Source organism: Lathamus discolor, chromosome Z (genome assembly GCF_037157495.1).
Source record: "Lathamus discolor isolate bLatDis1 chromosome Z, bLatDis1.hap1, whole genome shotgun sequence".
Taxonomy (NCBI): Eukaryota; Metazoa; Chordata; class Aves; order Psittaciformes; family Psittacidae; genus Lathamus; species Lathamus discolor.
In genome coordinates, this window is record NC_088909.1 from 36,465,360 (window position 1) to 36,482,559 (window position 17,200).

Below are 17,200 nucleotides of genomic sequence, written 5' to 3' on the forward strand. Positions count from 1 at the left end.
AGAAGGATGTCATGCAGGACAGTGTCAAATGCTTCACACAAGTGCAGGCAGATAATGTCAGTCACTCTTTCCTTATCCACCAACACTGTGGCCCTGTCCTGGGCTCAGCTATAGCGGTCATTTTTCTCCTTCTTAGTAGCTGGTGCAGTGCTGTGGCTTTGACTTTCAGCCTGGGAGCAGCGCTAATAACACCAATATTTTTAGTTGTTGCTAAGTAATGTTTAGTCTGACCAAGGACTTTCTGAGTCTCCTGCTCTGCCAGGGAGGAGGGGAAGCCAGGAGGAAACAGAGACAGGACACCTGACTCAAACTAGCCAGATAGGTATTCCATACCACAACATGTCATGCCCAGTATATAAAATGAGGGCAGTTACCCGGAAGGGCTAGATCACTGCTTGGTCAGGCTGGGTATCGGTTGGCAGCTGGTAAGCGGTTGTATTCTCTCCCCTTGTTATTTCCCTTATCATTATTATTATTGGTGGTAGCAGTAGTGGTTTTGTGTTATACCTTAGTTACTGGACTGTTCTTATCTCAACCCATGGGAGTTACATTCTTTCGGTTCTCCTCCCCATTCTTCCAGGAGCCAGGGGGGAGAGGAGGGGGTACTGAGATTGGGACTACTTGGTTCTAATTTATGGCTGGGCTTAAACCACAACACATATGGATCCATCTACAACATATAACAGTTTGCATTTTTGATGAAAAAACAGCAAAGATTTTCTTTTTAATATTTTTTAGTCACCCTCAGAATCCATAACTGTTCCTTCTGTTATTAATACACCCAGGCTTGGAGATCCATGTCTCAATCAGAACAGATTGCTTCATTTTCAAGTGAGATTTGAGTGGTGTGGGGGAACAATACTAAAATCCAATTATGTGAGTGTGAAAGCCTTGCTTTTTCTGTAATGTCAATGACTGTTGTATTCTCCTGCCAGCTTATTATGAAAAATTTTCAAAATATGAATGATTGTCGTTAATGATTTCCAGTAACTGAATAATAAAAAAATTACATCTTTTAACAACAGTATTATGTTGGTATTCTACTTTATTAGTAGTATCCCATAGATATAACCAGGCTGTATATATTCATCTGACACCAATTTTTTTCAGTATTTCAGTTCATTCCATCTGAAATTAAATTATTCGGATGAGTAAAGTGAGCCCTTTTTAAGGGATTCTCATTCTCTGTCTCATATGAAAATACATAGAATGACTTCAGCAGCTATTTAAATTACAGCAAACTTTGGATCTTATCAAGATTGTGTTGTGGTAATTATCTTGCCAATGATAGGCAAAAGGAATTCCACCCCTGGGGACAAGGGAGATAGGCTATAAAAACTCGTGAATGAATAAATTCAAAGAATCAACTATTCTTGAAAAGATTTATGGATAACAGTGGACAGACAACTGTCAGTATTATTCCATAGTGAGGCTGGCTAAAGCATTGTCCAGCTTTATAAACAGTGCATGTTTTACCTCTGTATATCACCATGATGAAGCGTACACTGGAAAACTGATATATGCTGAAAAATTGCAAAGGGTATAGAAAAGAGTTACATTAATGATCTGGGGGTTGGGAAAAACCTTATAGCAAAAACCTCTAAGGGGTTAATATATTAAGCTTACCAAGCACATTAAGCAAAGAGAGGATTGAGAGATGATAATAACTTGTAGTGTCTTCAAAGGTGGAAAATTTCAGATGCTTAACAATATTCTCAGCAAGAACTACTGGCTGGATATCAGAACAAGGTACATCCATATCAGCAAAAAATGTAAAATGTAAATGTAAATGCTTTCCACAAACTAGAATAATTAAACTCTGGAAGACCATAGCAAAAAAAGCAAGAAGTTTTTTGTTTGTAGACTTTAGTTCTCCAGCTACGGTGGGCCTATTCTGAAAGCACTATTAGTCTTCCAATGTGTTTAATAATCCCATACTCCCCTTTCTCACAACCTTTAATTCTGGACATTTTTTCCCTGACTTTTCTCTTTCCCTCTGCAATTTTTTGACACTTCAGTTTTATATGAATTACAAGCCCCTTTCTTCTTATTACCATTCATTCCTTTTATATTCTTAATTGTTCACTTCAGAATACATCGTTGTTCAAACTCATCTTCTTTTTGACTGTGACATCAAGAACCTTACCATATTTTCCTTTCTGCCTCTCTCTCCTCTCCATTTTGCATTGACAAATTAATCCTTTCACTGATTAACTGATCAAGGAAGACCATTTAGACTTCCTTCTTACACAGCTTCCTTGGAAACTTTAAATGTTTCACCCTATTTCCACACATTGCTATATATTCACATTTTTGCGTAGTCAGCAACAAAGTCTTATCAGATGACCTCATAGTTTCATCAGCTGGCAGTAGGAAATGTGACCTAGGGCAGGAAGGGTCCCTATGCAATACTGTGTATTTTCTCATGTTATCACATCCCTATTTTGTTTGCTATGCTTCTTTCCTCAGTGCCAGAAATTAATCTCTGGCTTTCTTGTGAGTAACTTGCCTAGTAGCTGGAGAAAGCAGATTAAACTTTGGCCAGATGAGAAATCAGCAAGATCTCTCAGTGTAAAAAAGTCTAAGGATCAGCTCTCCTTGCAACGGCCTAAAGCATTAGGTGATTGAATTTGTGCCAGATGGTTTGATATACCTGAGAAGTATGTATGATACAGAAACTTGGTTAAAATCACGTTTTAATATTGGTCTTGGCAAATGAATGTGTTTCCACCAGCAATGAACAACAGGTTTCTTCCTCATGGCTCTGAGCCATTGCAAATGATTTCTTATGGTCTGAGATTTTGCTCTGCACTAAACTGTGGTTTATATCATAAGCATATCAGGGGCCACATGGGAAGTGGGATTTACCACAGAAGAGACAGCTGAGACATACCCAGGGAAACTGTGGATCCATCTATTTTTCAACACTTCTTCAGGTTTTTGTGAGCATCCTTATGTTTTTTTATGACTATTTAGAGGAAATAACTGATTTTTTTTTTATTTTATTTTTTTAATACAGTTCTGTAGTGGGGCTCTTTGAGTGTTGTAAACAATTCCCAAACGAGAAAGAGAAAGGCATGATACATATTCAAATCTATATACTTTCACATTTCATACCCTGAGTTTTGGTAAAGCATGAGCATGAGGGTTACTATAGCTGACAGATATTATAACCCTGCTATGTTTCTTTTGCAGTGCAGATACTGGCCATGGTTGTGGTCATTATGTGCTACCTCCAGTGCTTTCAAAATAACCTCTAACTCATTCATACCTACCCAACAGCTCTTTTCTGTAATCTCAATTGGCCAGTCTTTCACAAGGATTTGGAAGCTGTAGAAAACATGAAGTCACGTTTTAGAATTCTAAATCTCTTGTTTTGGTGAAAATTACAGCAAATAATATTGACTGAATTTCTGCATGAAACTTATCCAGCTCCCACATAGTAGGAAACATCATTATTTACTACCACTGAACTTAATTCCTTTAGCATGTGTACAGATCTTCAGTTACCCTGTTTTCTGATCTTTCCCTGGGACACTGTACAATAATACAGTACTCAGCACAACTAATGGGTCTAATTCGTCAGAATGCATGTAATGGAACTAAATAAGGTATACTCCTCAAACTCTTCTTCTTCAAACCACAATTACTTTCACAGTCCAGGAAATTTAAACAGAGATGAATGTTGAATTTGCACACAACACTTTTCAAATTATTCAATCAGTATCACCAATTAAACAGTTACACTGATACACTTGCTGTACAATTTGAAAGTTTGGATCCTTTTATTCTGTTCCTTAATTAAAGAATTATCAAAACATATCCAGAAAGCATATGCTGATGAGGCGTTAGAACTTGAAAGTGATTGTACAAGGAGCTATGAAACATTAGGATAACATATTCTGTATCTATTTCAGCTGTGAATATATTCGGCTATATTGTATCCGTTATGTCCAGTATCCTCCTATTGGTTTTGATTTACCCTCTCAATACAAGAGAACTAAGCAGCATTTAAAGAGGGTCAGCAACGTTAGCATTTATCAAAATCACAGGTTAATAATCCCAAAAATTTCATGCGCAACATCACTTTTATTACATTATTTAATAGACTGATTTATATTTAAATTCCCATGGTGAATGTTACTGAAAATGTCAGGCTAAATGATATATTACTGCCTTCTGGCCTTAGACGTTATAAATGATGTACTGAGTTGTGTTTAATACCTATGAAGAATCACCAATTATTTCAACAATTTTAATAATTTACAGAGCCTTCTAGCAGTGAAAATTAAGTGTTAAAAACACAGTGATTAAAAAAAAATAAAAATAAAAAATTAACATCTCTCTGGATTTGAAAGGTTTGGTGCATTTTCCTACCAGAAAAGAGGAAAATTCTGCAATAATAGAATCACAGAATAGTTTAGATACGAGAGGACCTTAAGGCCAGTCAGTCTCACCTCTGTGCCTGCCAAAATCTTGGAGCACATTCTCCTGGAAGGCATGCTAGGGCACATGAAAAATAACAAGGTGCTTGGTGACAGCCAGCATGGCTTCACTAAGGGGAAATCCTGCCTGACCAATTTCGTGGCATTCTATGATGGGGCTATGGAGCTGATGGACAAAGGTAAAGCAGTTGATGTCACCTACCTGGACTTGCGCAAAGCGTTTGGCACTGTCCCACATGACATCCTTCTCTCTAAATTGGAGAGATATCAATTTGATGGATGGACCACTCAATGGATAAAGAACTGGCTGGATGGCCGCACACAAAGAGTTGTGGTCAATGGCTCAATGTCCAGCTGGAGACCAGTAACGAGTGGTGTCCCTCAGGGATTGGTGTTGGGACAAGTCTTGTTTAACATCTTCGTCGCTGACATGGACAGTGGGATTGAGTGCGCCCTGAGTAAGTTTGCCTATGACACCAAGCTGTGTGGTCCGGTTGATACGCTGGAGGGGAGGCATGCCATCCAGAGGGACCTTGACACGTTTGTGAGGTGGGCTGATGCCAACCTTATCAAGTTCAACCATGACAAGTGCAAGGTCCTACACTTGGGTCGGAGCAATCCCAGGCACAGCTGCAGATTGGGCAAAGAATAGATTCAGAGCACCCCTGCAGAGAAGGACTTGATGGTGCTGGTCAATGAGAAACTGAACATGAGCCAGCAGTGTGCACTTGCAGCCCAGAAAGCCAACCGTATCCTGGGCTGCATCAAAAGGAGCGTGACCAGCAGGTTGAAGGAGGTGATCCTGTCCCTCTACTCTGCTCTTGTGAGACCTGGAGTATTGTGTGCAGTTCTGGTGTCCTCAACATAAAAAAGACATGGAACTGTTGGAACAAGTCCAGAGGAGGGCCACGAGGATGATCAGGGGACTGGAGCACCTCCCGTATGAAGACAGGCTGAGGAAGTTGGGGCTGTTCAGCCTGGAGAAGAGAAGGCTGCGTGGAGACCTCATAGCAGCCTTCCAGTACCTGAAGGGCCTATAGGGATGCTGGGGAGGAACTCTTCATCAGGGACTGTAGTGACAGGACAAGGGGTAATGGGTTAAAACTTAAACAGAGGAAGTTTAGATTGGATGTAAGGAGGAAATTCTTTCCTGTTGGGGTGGTGAGGCACTGGAATGCGTTGATCAGGGAGGTTGTGGCTGCTCCATCCCTGGTGCTGTTCAAGTCCAGGTTGGATGAAGCCTTGTGTGGGATGGTTTAGTGAGAGGTGTCCCTGCCCATGGCAGGGGGGCTGGAACTAGATGATCTTGAGGTCCTTTCCTACCCTAACTATTCTGTGTTTCTATGATTCTATGATTCTAACCCCTCTGCATGGGCAGGGACATCTCCCACTACACCAGGTTGCTCCAGGCCCTGTCCAAACTGAATGGATATAGTATTAGACATACCTATGCCACACTCAGAATAAAATCTTTCACAGTGGAAAATAATGTCTCCTGAGAAAGGTGAGTGAAAGGGACAACATCTGGAGAGATTATGTTAAGCATTAGCTAGCAATAACAAAAATTTCAGCTACAGTATCCAGAGGAAAAAAAACATTGCAATGGCAATGGAAATGCAGTTTTCCATACATCTTTACCACAAAAAAAAAAAAAAAAAAACAAACAACAAAAGCAACCAACAAACCATATTTTCTCTGCATGCCTTTGCAACAAGATCTTTTGGTATTTTTAGCTTTCCCAATTCTTGTTGTAAAAAATATCTGAAGCATTAGTCACTGTTTTTCTCCTTTTCATATGCTGTTTACCAACATATGAAATGTCATCTGGTGGCACAACAGTGGATATATTCTTCAGAACAAATTCCTGCTGTGAAAAAAGCTGAACTACTCACACTGTCCTATCTCACTAGATTTTCCTTTAAATACTTGCCTTCACATCCTAGAAATGGTTTCCAGGATAAGTTGCTCTATCACCTGCCAAGTGATCAAGGTAAGGCTAACCAGCCTACGGTTTCCTGTGTCCTCCTTGCCATTTTTGAAGACAGGAATAACATTTGCTTTACTTTTGTCCTTGAGCATTCCTCCCAGTCATCATTCAAAGATTATTGGGAGTGGCCTTGCTGTGACATTGGCTGTGCTTACGGGTGCAACCCATCCAGGGGCCATGAGCTTATTTATGTACATCTGATTTGTTTAAGCTTTCCCTGACCTGATCTTTTTCACCAAGAGTAGGTCTGCCTTGCTCCAGCTATTATCCACTTTCTTTCTCTGAGACCTGAGAGCCTGAAGACTGTTTTTTCTAATAAAGACTCAGGTAAAGAAGGAATTGAGTACTTCAGTCTTTTCCATGTCCTGGGTTACCAGGTCTCCTGTTTCATTCAGAAGTGTGCGCACATTTTCCCTTTTGCCATCTGTGTACTTACAGAAGCCTTTCTTATTACCTTCATTTCGCTCATCAGATTCAATTCGAGTTTTGGCTTCTGTAAGGGAGACTCTGTGTACTCAGATAAATTTTCTGTATTTCTCCCAGTTTACACGCCCTTTGTATGCTATGCTGCGCTGTCCCTTCAGCATGTATTGGTGGTTAAATTTCCCCATTAGAACTAGGGCTTGTGAACATGACACTACTTTTGCTGTCTGTAGAAGGTCCCATCCCCTGGTTGGCTGCCCTGCCAACAAGCAGGCTGGGGGTGCACAAGAAGCCTGGTTGGCTCACCACAACTCTTCAGCTCATCATATTTCATAATCTTATATAATTTATCCAGAAGCAGACAATTTGATAAACATGAACAGAAGTAAGCAGGTTTAATAAGATTCAACCCAGGTTTAGATTGTCTTGTTTGTTTGCTTCTTTGGACACTGTCATTTATGCATTTCCTAGTGAATTCTGAGTTAACTATGGTACAATTAGCATCTACTTTAGAGCTAATGAGTTCATTAATGCAGTGAATAATCTGGTCTTTTAGAAAAAAAAACCAAAAACCAAAACAAGAAAACAAACAAACAAACAAAAAACACCCAAAACCAACAAACAAACCACAAAAGAAAAGCAAACAAAACCCAAAAACTAAATTAAAACAAACAAAAAAACCCCACAAAACAACAACTAGCAAACTTGCATTTTAAGTCTGAATATGAAAACATTTTTTGGACATTCTCTTTGGGGAGAGCTATTGCAAGCACCAACACAGGGTATGCAATTTAAGTTCAAGTCAAAAGAAAAGATGATTAACATGAATACCTGCAGGCTGAAATTTTTACTGAGTTACTGATTTGAGACTATGGTTCCAAGTTTGTCTCTTACCTCCATTCCAATTCTCAGCTGTTTTATGTTCTACATAACTTAAAATAGTTGTGCAGTGAATAGCTTAAGAAAAAGGAGAAAATAATATTTTTATATTCAAGTATTTAATAGAGGAGGAAATAAAGTCACCATGGAATAATACTGAAACTTAGAGAAGAATTTGACCAAATGTAATATTTAAGCTAAAGGATACTGAGAAATTTCTATTAAAAATTAAAAAAAAATAAACCACCCCAAAACACAATGAGTAAATACACTGCAAACAATTAGAAATCACAAAAGAAAGAAATTAAAAAATATTAATGGGAACAGCACACTAGCTTACTAGATTAATTTTTTTAAAGATTAAGTATAGTTTTATAATAGCAAAATTAACATCTTTGTTTAGTCTACAATATGAAACTTCAAAGGAACAAAGAGAAGAATAATAATAAAAATGTAGTCTATCTACAGTAAAATAAGAAAAGAACTTATTTCATAGATCTATGAGTTTAATAGCTCTTGATTTATGAGATGTATGAATATTAGATATTTTTGTTAAGCATAAATTTCTTGTCATAATAAGATACTGGCAAACAGTGTTCAGAAAAATGAAAATCTTGAAATAGCCATATAGCAACACCATAAAAAATAATTACAGATAATTAGCAAAGAGGATGAGTGTCAGTTTAAATAAAAGGAACACATAGAAAAAGATAAAACAATACCAGTCTCATCTCAAATATTTGTGATAGTAAGAATAAACATGCTGGTAGCAAATTTATATGGTAACATTATTGTTTCACATATAAGTTAAATATGTTAACTTATAAGACACATACTAGGGGCATCCTAGCTTGCATTAATGGCAAGTGCAATACCAATGCAAGCAATGATATTTGCTTAACTAAAATATTGCTTCCTATTAACTCCTTACAATCTAGAAATAGGTGCTCCTAAACCAGGTCTTCCTGCATAGGAAATCCTTCTTTTAAATCTCTACTGAAGGCACTAAAGGATGAAAAACATTTTTCACCTCTCCATATAAGGAAGTTTGTATTCTTTTTTTAGTGAGCTGAACTTAAGGAAATACCATAATACATTCTTAAATGGCATTCAGTCAAAAGTGCCGTCAAATCTGAACAGACTTTTCTGCTAAGACAAAGACAGAGCTATGCTGGAGTCTTAAACTGCCTTTTCATGCGAATGTAAACATTCACAGACTGAGAAAAAACCACTTTACAGTGAAATGAACAAAATGAATGATCAGTGGAAAAGACATTAATAAGGAAGTCATCAAATGGATTTATTTTGTTTGTAATTAGATTTACATAGCTCTGATTAGTAAAAGACATCTGTAGAAGTATAGATTTACAGAAACCTAACTGGTAACTGCCACTAGCCAAAACTCAGGGGTTATATTGAGACTCTTTATCTAAATCTTTCAAAGCCATGTAAACAATAGTAAACCTGGAGGTGCTCATCTCCTCACCTAAAATAGAGCTAAACATACTTACAGACATAAGCCCACCCCAGAGATTACTTGCTTAGGAAGAAACCTCACAATGCAACACAGGATTGTTTAGAAATGAACCTGATAAAAAATAAAAAGCTAAAAGAATACTTAGAAAAACTACAGAACTTTAAAATTTCTTGTTATAACAGGGTCCAGTGGTCAGTCAACACAGTGAGACATCAGATATGTGACTTAGCACAAATTGTCTGATGTTAGCTATTTAATCAAAAAGAAAGCATTTTGTTCTGGTATGAGCAAGCTGTGCTAGCTGGCTAGTAGCCAGCATCGCTCATAGTCTAGGAAGAAAGAAATTTGAGGACTCTGATTTCATAAGATATCTAGATAGTTGTTTCATGAGTGAATGAGAAATAAAGATTTCTTTTGGAAAATACCAGATTAGTGTAAAGAAAATGTGAAATAGAATTAAAATGTAGGCTTTCTATTATTATTCAGATGGATTAAAAGCTGTTAAGCTGTGACTGGTGACTTCACACTGCCCGCTTCTGATGCTGAAAAAACAGATGTCAGACACTGAGAACTGTTTTGGCAGCCATCAGGTTTAAAATTCAGCTGTTGGATCTTGGTCTTTTGCACACTTCCAGTACAACCATTACAAGTCACAGTTAAGCACCAAAGTTCCATCTAAATCCCTGCTTATCTAAAGACATCTAATATTCTCAGATAACAGATTTCAGGTCAAATCATGGATGAAAGAAGCTATAGCAAAAGCAGATTTACAAAAACAAGAAAAGCTGCCACCTCATGTGTAATAATTTGATTTCTACGTTCACTTGGACATGAAGTAAGCTCAACCCATCCATTTCCAGTTGCAGAGAAGTCCCCTAATGTGCACTCTAACTTTTTATTTGAAACTGAGCCACTTTGCAGAAAAGCATGTATAATCCTAGAGCTAAAGGAGAATGAGCTAGAATGAGAGTAAGTCCCCATTCAGTCATTTGCTCACTCTCAATCAGCATGATGGGTAAGGGAACCAGAAAGGCAAAAGAGAAAATTCATGGGTCAAGATACAGCTTAATAAATGAAAAAAAACCCTATCTCCACATGGTGGAGAAGCCATCACTCACCACCAGCAGACTGATGCCCAGACAGTCCACAGTATTTTGCAAAAACTCCCTATCCTAGTTTTATTGCTGAGCAAGGTCGTACATGGTAAGGAATATTTCTATGGACAGCTTGGGAAGATGACTGAGGTTCCTCAGCTGTGTCCTCTTCCAGGCTTTTGCTTACACCAAGCCTATTCACTGGAAGGGCCATAGTGCGAAACAGAGAAGTCTTTGATACTGTTCAAGTACTGCTCAGGAATATCTGACACATCAGTGTGTTAGCAACACTGTTTTGATTACAAATCCAAACCACATAGCACCCTAGGGCTTGCTATGAAGAAAAATATGCCCATCGCAGTACACCTGCTCTCTCTGACTAACTTTCTACAAAACTCACCCAGGCCCTTCACTCACCTTCCAGTGCCATTCATCAATTTTTATAATACACAAGCTGAGAACACAGGTGGTAAAATCCCCAGTTCTGCAAAAGTATTCCTATAGACAGGCCTTTGACTTAGGAACAGCTCTATAAACTTAGGGAAAAAAAGCCTAGTTCTTAATATTAGGACATTGATGCATTAAAAAAAAAATTAAAAAAGTGCTCTGAAATAGGATGTTTATTGGAAAGTTCAGTATGACAGGTGTAAAGTTAATGAGCTTCATACTGTTCACCCCATGCAGTGCTGAAGCTCATTCTGATAGCACATTCTACCCCTTAATGTGATAAGCAGTATATCTGGCATGGCAAAAAGCCCAATTTAAAGTCTCATCTTCACTTCTGAAAGTGAACAACAACAGGAGCATTCTACATTGTATTTCTAATAATGTTGTCTTACAGGCATAAAGGATATTTCAGTGGAGACACAATGGGTGCTCATTTTGAAGTACATTTTCACAAATATTGAAGATGCAAAGTGAAAAGCTGAGCTTTTTTTTTCTAAGCTGGCAATTCACCTTCCCAAAAAACAGGTATTGATTTGCTTGCTGCATGTCAGCATTATTTAAAGGAAATATTTTCAAAAAATGTCTTTGATCATCTTTGCAAATTTTTACAAACATTTCTCGTTTGCCCTTCTTAACGAACAGCTATAGACATCTTCTAATGGATGTGCCAAAGTCTTGATTCAGTGGAAAAAACTGCTTTATTAACAGACATGTAGATAAAAGAAAGGTTGCACCATTTTCTAACAGCTTGTTCTTTGTTCTCTCATAGAGCTCCACTCAGTATGCTTTAAGCCTTCTACTTTTTACTATTACATAGTCTTTATTGATAAAGTATTTTCCAGTAATAACATAATGACTACATAGTGAAATTGGAATGTGGAATATAAATTATTTTGTTAGTCTTCTACCAAAAATAGTAATCATCTCATTGATCTTACTGTGAAAAACAATGCAAAGTGTAAGGGGAACAGATTTGGTTCTAGTCTAAGAATTTACAGCTTTCAAAAGGTGTTAATTCTTCTGGTATTTGCCAGACTCCAATGTTAAAAGAAGATTTGATATCTCTGATTTCTAGAAAAACAATGCAGTTAACAGAACACTAATTTTCACAGTGCCAGAATGAAGATGGGAATAGAACTGATTGGTTGGGAATTCAGCTTACTGGAATAAAACTCACTTATTCTTCAGTATCTGCTAATATCAAAATTGCTGTATGTGACAACTTGCCATCTCCCTGAAAACACCCCCAACCCCACCCTCCAAAAAAACAAAACCAAAACGAAAAACAAACAATGAAAGCAAAACCGCATTGCAAAGTGCTTAACTTAGCTTATTTTTTCTGGGAAGTTGCTGCAGTAGCCATGGTCAAATGGTCAGATAAGAACTAGCGTTCACGTAGGAGACTGCAAGCCTATCCTATAGTCATTATGGATGCACCTCAGAGCCACAAGTAATTTCTCTCTGGACATTGGAACCAGCATAATAATATTCTGATGTCATGTTCCTCTTTATGAAATACTGTGTCATTCTTATAAAGGCCAGATTCATCTACCCCCCAAAACCCCCTAGAACCCACCACAACATCAAAATCCACTATTAGCTTAATTACATAACAGCTTCACAATAGTAAAAATAGTTAGAAAAACACATATCTTCCTGGTGGAAGATTGGGTAAAGCTGAAATAAATGAAAATATTTTACATTTTCTTCAGCATCAGAATTTACTTAATATTTGTTTAGTACTAAAGGTTTTGAATATGTACTAGATGCTTATCTGAATTATTCAGTTATGAAACCTACTGCTAGGCATTGTGCATCATAATGCGTTCTTCCAGCTTCTTTTGTATTAGAAGCTAATCAAAAAACCCAAAGTCTCATTTATCTCATTGGATGGCAGGGTATGTGACTTCCTAAGGAAGTAGGCAGATCGTGTAATTTCTTTATTTTCTTTCTTCAGTTAACAACAACTCAGGGGAAAGTGATTTAAAAGGCACATTCTTCTCTCTTACTCTCATTTCAAATATGTCATTTGCAACAAAACACATCCCATGAGACGCAGTTGCTAAATTAGCCGCAGAACTATAAGGCAAAACCACTCTGACCTGTGCTAACAGTCAGTAATATCTTGGGATTGGATGTGCAAGAATACTGCTGTTTTCTTTAGTGAGAATGATGTTAGGATTTCTGTTGATCCTTCTTATCATGAACTCTGGATTTTTTAAAACAAACACCAGAAGAAACACCATCTCTCTGCAGCAGTGTCACATCAATCAAGAGGCAAACTGCCATACAAAATAAGTTTATCAAAATTTTCTTATTCTAAATACTGTTACTTCTTGTTCTAAATGACTAATCTAATGAACTTAAACACATATATGGATACGTTAGTGACAGTGAGAAGAATTTTTCTATTTCACTTTCTTCTGACTTTCATAAGCATTTTAGGCTTACAGGCTTTTTTAAAAATTTTAAAATTTTAATTAAAAAAATTTTAAATTTTAAAATTTCCCACTCATTTAAACAGACTCCTAAATATAGGCACTTGAAGTAATTCTACTGAACCTGCATGTAATTTTAGGATCATACAGACACATAAACACATGCCTTCGCATGTGCTGGGAGAAGTTCTACTAAGGCATGAGCTGAGTAAATATTTTACATTCTTCGTCAAATATTTTTTGCAGATCTTTTAATTTATTTTTTTTATGTAGCTAGACAATAAAAACTACTATAAAATTGTGAAGAATAAATATCCAATCTTAACTCATAAAAAGGCATAAGCTCTCATTAGCATTTATAACTACAATGGTATAATATGAACAAAAAAAATTACCTAATGGCATTTTGTACCTTGAAGAATCAGAATATAAATGCCCTTTACCCTTAATGAATGAGATGAAGTTACTCCTCTTGGTTAGCTACACTTACACAGTGATTTATCAATATAACATTCCACAATGAAGAGTTCAACAGATCAGTTTCAGCTTGACAAAGAAATACTGTTTCTCCTCAGTTTTTAATTTGCTTGCTCTTAATTTCATTTATGAATACGAAAGAATTGGTTTTCTCATGGATCTGTCAGGTCTTTTTATATCTTTCTAGACTCAAAATCTTCTGCGTGATACAGTATTATACCAGGACACTCTCTCACACACATATACTGTTCTTTCTTACCTATTTTGGCTTTTTTATAAGGCCTTTGGCCTATTACCTTTTACATTTTTTAGATCCTGGATAATATTTCAACTGATTTAATTTAATCATCCTGAAACTGGCTGTCTAATCTTAAACTAGTTTTTAAAACAGCCTCAGCAGTGAAGATGGATGAATCACTCTCTAGGGATGCCAAACACTGCTATCTGAATAAACAAAATAAACTCCTTTCTGAAGGTGATATTTGATTCCTTCACCAACTTTGGAGAGAACCCAAATGGGTCTTGGACCAGACATTTAGCTATTAAATGGCTAAAATTAGATCTCTCTCCTCTTTGATCTGTGACTAGAAAATAGTGAAATATTATTAGTAGTATTTTGCTATTAGCATGTATCAGAGATTTATGTAAGGGCATTTATCTTTGTAATACTCAATCCCCCTCTTAATATCACAATATCATCATAATCTCTCTCAAAGGGCTGTAATTAAGGCATCAACTTTCTTTTCCAGAGGTTTTCTGAACTTATTTTCACTCCCTCTTAGCCCAAAGCCTCAGCTCAAGCAAAAAGAACACAGGAATTAACAACAGTGTTGTCAACAACAAAGACTAATGCTGTCAAGGGCATTATAGGACAGAACCTGGATGGGACCTACCATGTGCCCACCTGAAAGTTAACACAAAAGACTATAATTCTGAGTGCACATAAGGAAGACTATAGAAATGTACTTGGAAGTAAAACTGAATAAAAAAGACACATTAGGAATTTTCAGAATGATATTTATCTGTTGCAAGACTTCATTATGTACTGATAAGAATGATTATGGATATGTCAGGTAGTTTGACCAGTTCCACATTCTGCAGGAGTGTGATCCTTGCTCTTCAATGAGAAAGACCAAAAAATTGCAAACACTTTCCATGTATACTTTATTCTACATTGTACAGACTTCATCTACTTAAAATGCTATATTCCTTTTTCCACGTAATTGCCATGGTTTAACTCCATCCAGCAGCTTAGTGCAACCAAATGCTCATTCACTTGCCCCATCTCCCCAGTAGGATGGGGAAAAGAACTGGAAAAAACGTAAAACCTGAAGACTGAGATATGAACAGTTTGATAGTTGGAATAAAATAGTTGAAATAAAGTGCTATACTACTATAACCATTACTACTAGTAATGAAAAAGGAGATAACAAAAAAGAGGATTAAAAAGAGGTTTATACACTGGGCATGATGTGCTGTTGTATGGAATATCACTTTGGCTAGTTTGGGTCAGGTGTCTGCTCCCTCCCAGCTTCTTGTGCCCCACTGGCAGAGCAAGAGACTGAAAAGTCCTTTATCAAAGTAAGCATTACTTTGCAACAACTAAAACATTGGTGTGTTATCAGCATTGTTCTTAGACTAAGCAAAACCACAGCATTGCACCATCTACTAGGAAAATAATTAACTGTCCTGGCTGAAATCAGGACAACAACCATCTTCCAGGGTGATTCAGTCTGGATGGATGATTGCTTCTTCTCAAGCAATTCTTACTACTCAAGCTACTTAAGCTCTAGGTCAGTCAGCAGCCCCTCTTACTCTCAGTTGAACAATCTAACAGTTGATTCCCTAAATTACAAAAGTGAGCCTTTAGCAATAGAATAGCAATACCAAATTGTCTACTTTTAAATAAGATTTTCTCAGTTACATGAAATGCAATACTCCTGAAAGCCAAGCACTACTGATTCTAGTTCTCTCCGCATCTCAATTTATTGTAAATTCTTAGGAATAAGAAACATTTCAGAAACAGCTGCTGTCAGATGCACCAACCAAACTTCTCCTTAGTTGTTCATATCTGTTGTTTGCAGACTGTGAAGTATGAATTTGAACCAGACTTAATACTGCCTTACGCTTTCAGAAACTTTTATTTCAAGGGAGCTTTTTATTTGCGTAAGACTGCTATAGAAAGTTTTGTTATAGGTCTCCCATGTTCCTCAGAATTAACTCAGAGCTGGAATTCAGAGGAAGGAGGCCTATAATTCAACATCTGAATGATCATGAAGCTCCAGGCAGAACATCTAGTTCCAATCAAATGCGAAAGCATGCTTTATTATTTAATTTCTAATGGGCTTTTTAAAGTCAGCTATCAAGGACCAGGGGTTTGTGAGTTATTTAGGTTTGACATATATAATAGAAAATGTTTTCTAAAAGCTCTATCCAACAAAAAAACCCACATAAATAAGAGCTCTTAGAGCTTCGAGCAATTCTTCCCTTAAATAAATTTTCTATAGAATCTTCAGCCCTGCTTTATCTTTCCTACCCTTCCTTCTAAATTGCAGCCCTTTCTTTTTAGGGCCCACAGCATTCTTTAGAGAAAGGATCTATGGTATTACACTCATCTGTTCGACTCCTCTGTTTCTTCTGACATTTCAAACGAGCTAAATTTCCCTGCGTTTTCTCCTCAGATTTTTTTTGTGTGTGCTCCTGATTAGTTTCAAAACGGAATTCAGTTTTGTCTTTCTCCAATCTCTGCTTTTTCATAGTGTTTTCTTCATCAGAATTAACCACACACAAACCTCATTTCTTTTTGAGAATATGAACATGATAGAAGTTTGTTACACACATTGAATCTTCAGCTTTGATGATTCCTCGCTTACCTGGTTCACAAGATTAATCTCTTATGTGACAATTTTCAAGTACTACACTTGTATTACAGGACAAAACAGCCATTTAAGTGGTTTTTATTATTCATATTAATTTAATAAGAAATGAGATTGGTTTCCGAGTCAGAAGTCTGTCTGCTTGAGCATTTTCCTATCTCTAAGCAAGTGCTAGGAACCTAGCTAAAACCAAAGATAAAATCACAGCTGGTGGAATCAGCGAATGACTTAGACTATTGTCAAATATTCACTGCAGAAACAACTGCAAGCAGGATACAGCTGCAAAGAGAGCAGGAAAGAAGTACCATGCAATCACCACTCATTTGGTTTAAAGTCAGACACGTTCTATGGTTCTATGATTCTATGTTAGATCAAGCAGCCAATCTGTTGTTAGAGCAGATTTGTTCCAGTGTAACTAAAGTATAGTAACATGGGTCATAGAGGAACCAGGAACTATGAGGCAAATATAAACTGTAAATGGCAAAATGTTTTACAGAAGGAAGCAGAACTCAGCAGAGATATTCACCCAAAGAACTAATAAAAATGGAATAAATATTTTTAAAGATGAGAACAATACTAGGTCTAGTATTATGCGCCTCATTACTTGCTAATTGTAAAAGATGTGTGGATGTCTATTTATTAACAAGAATAGTAACA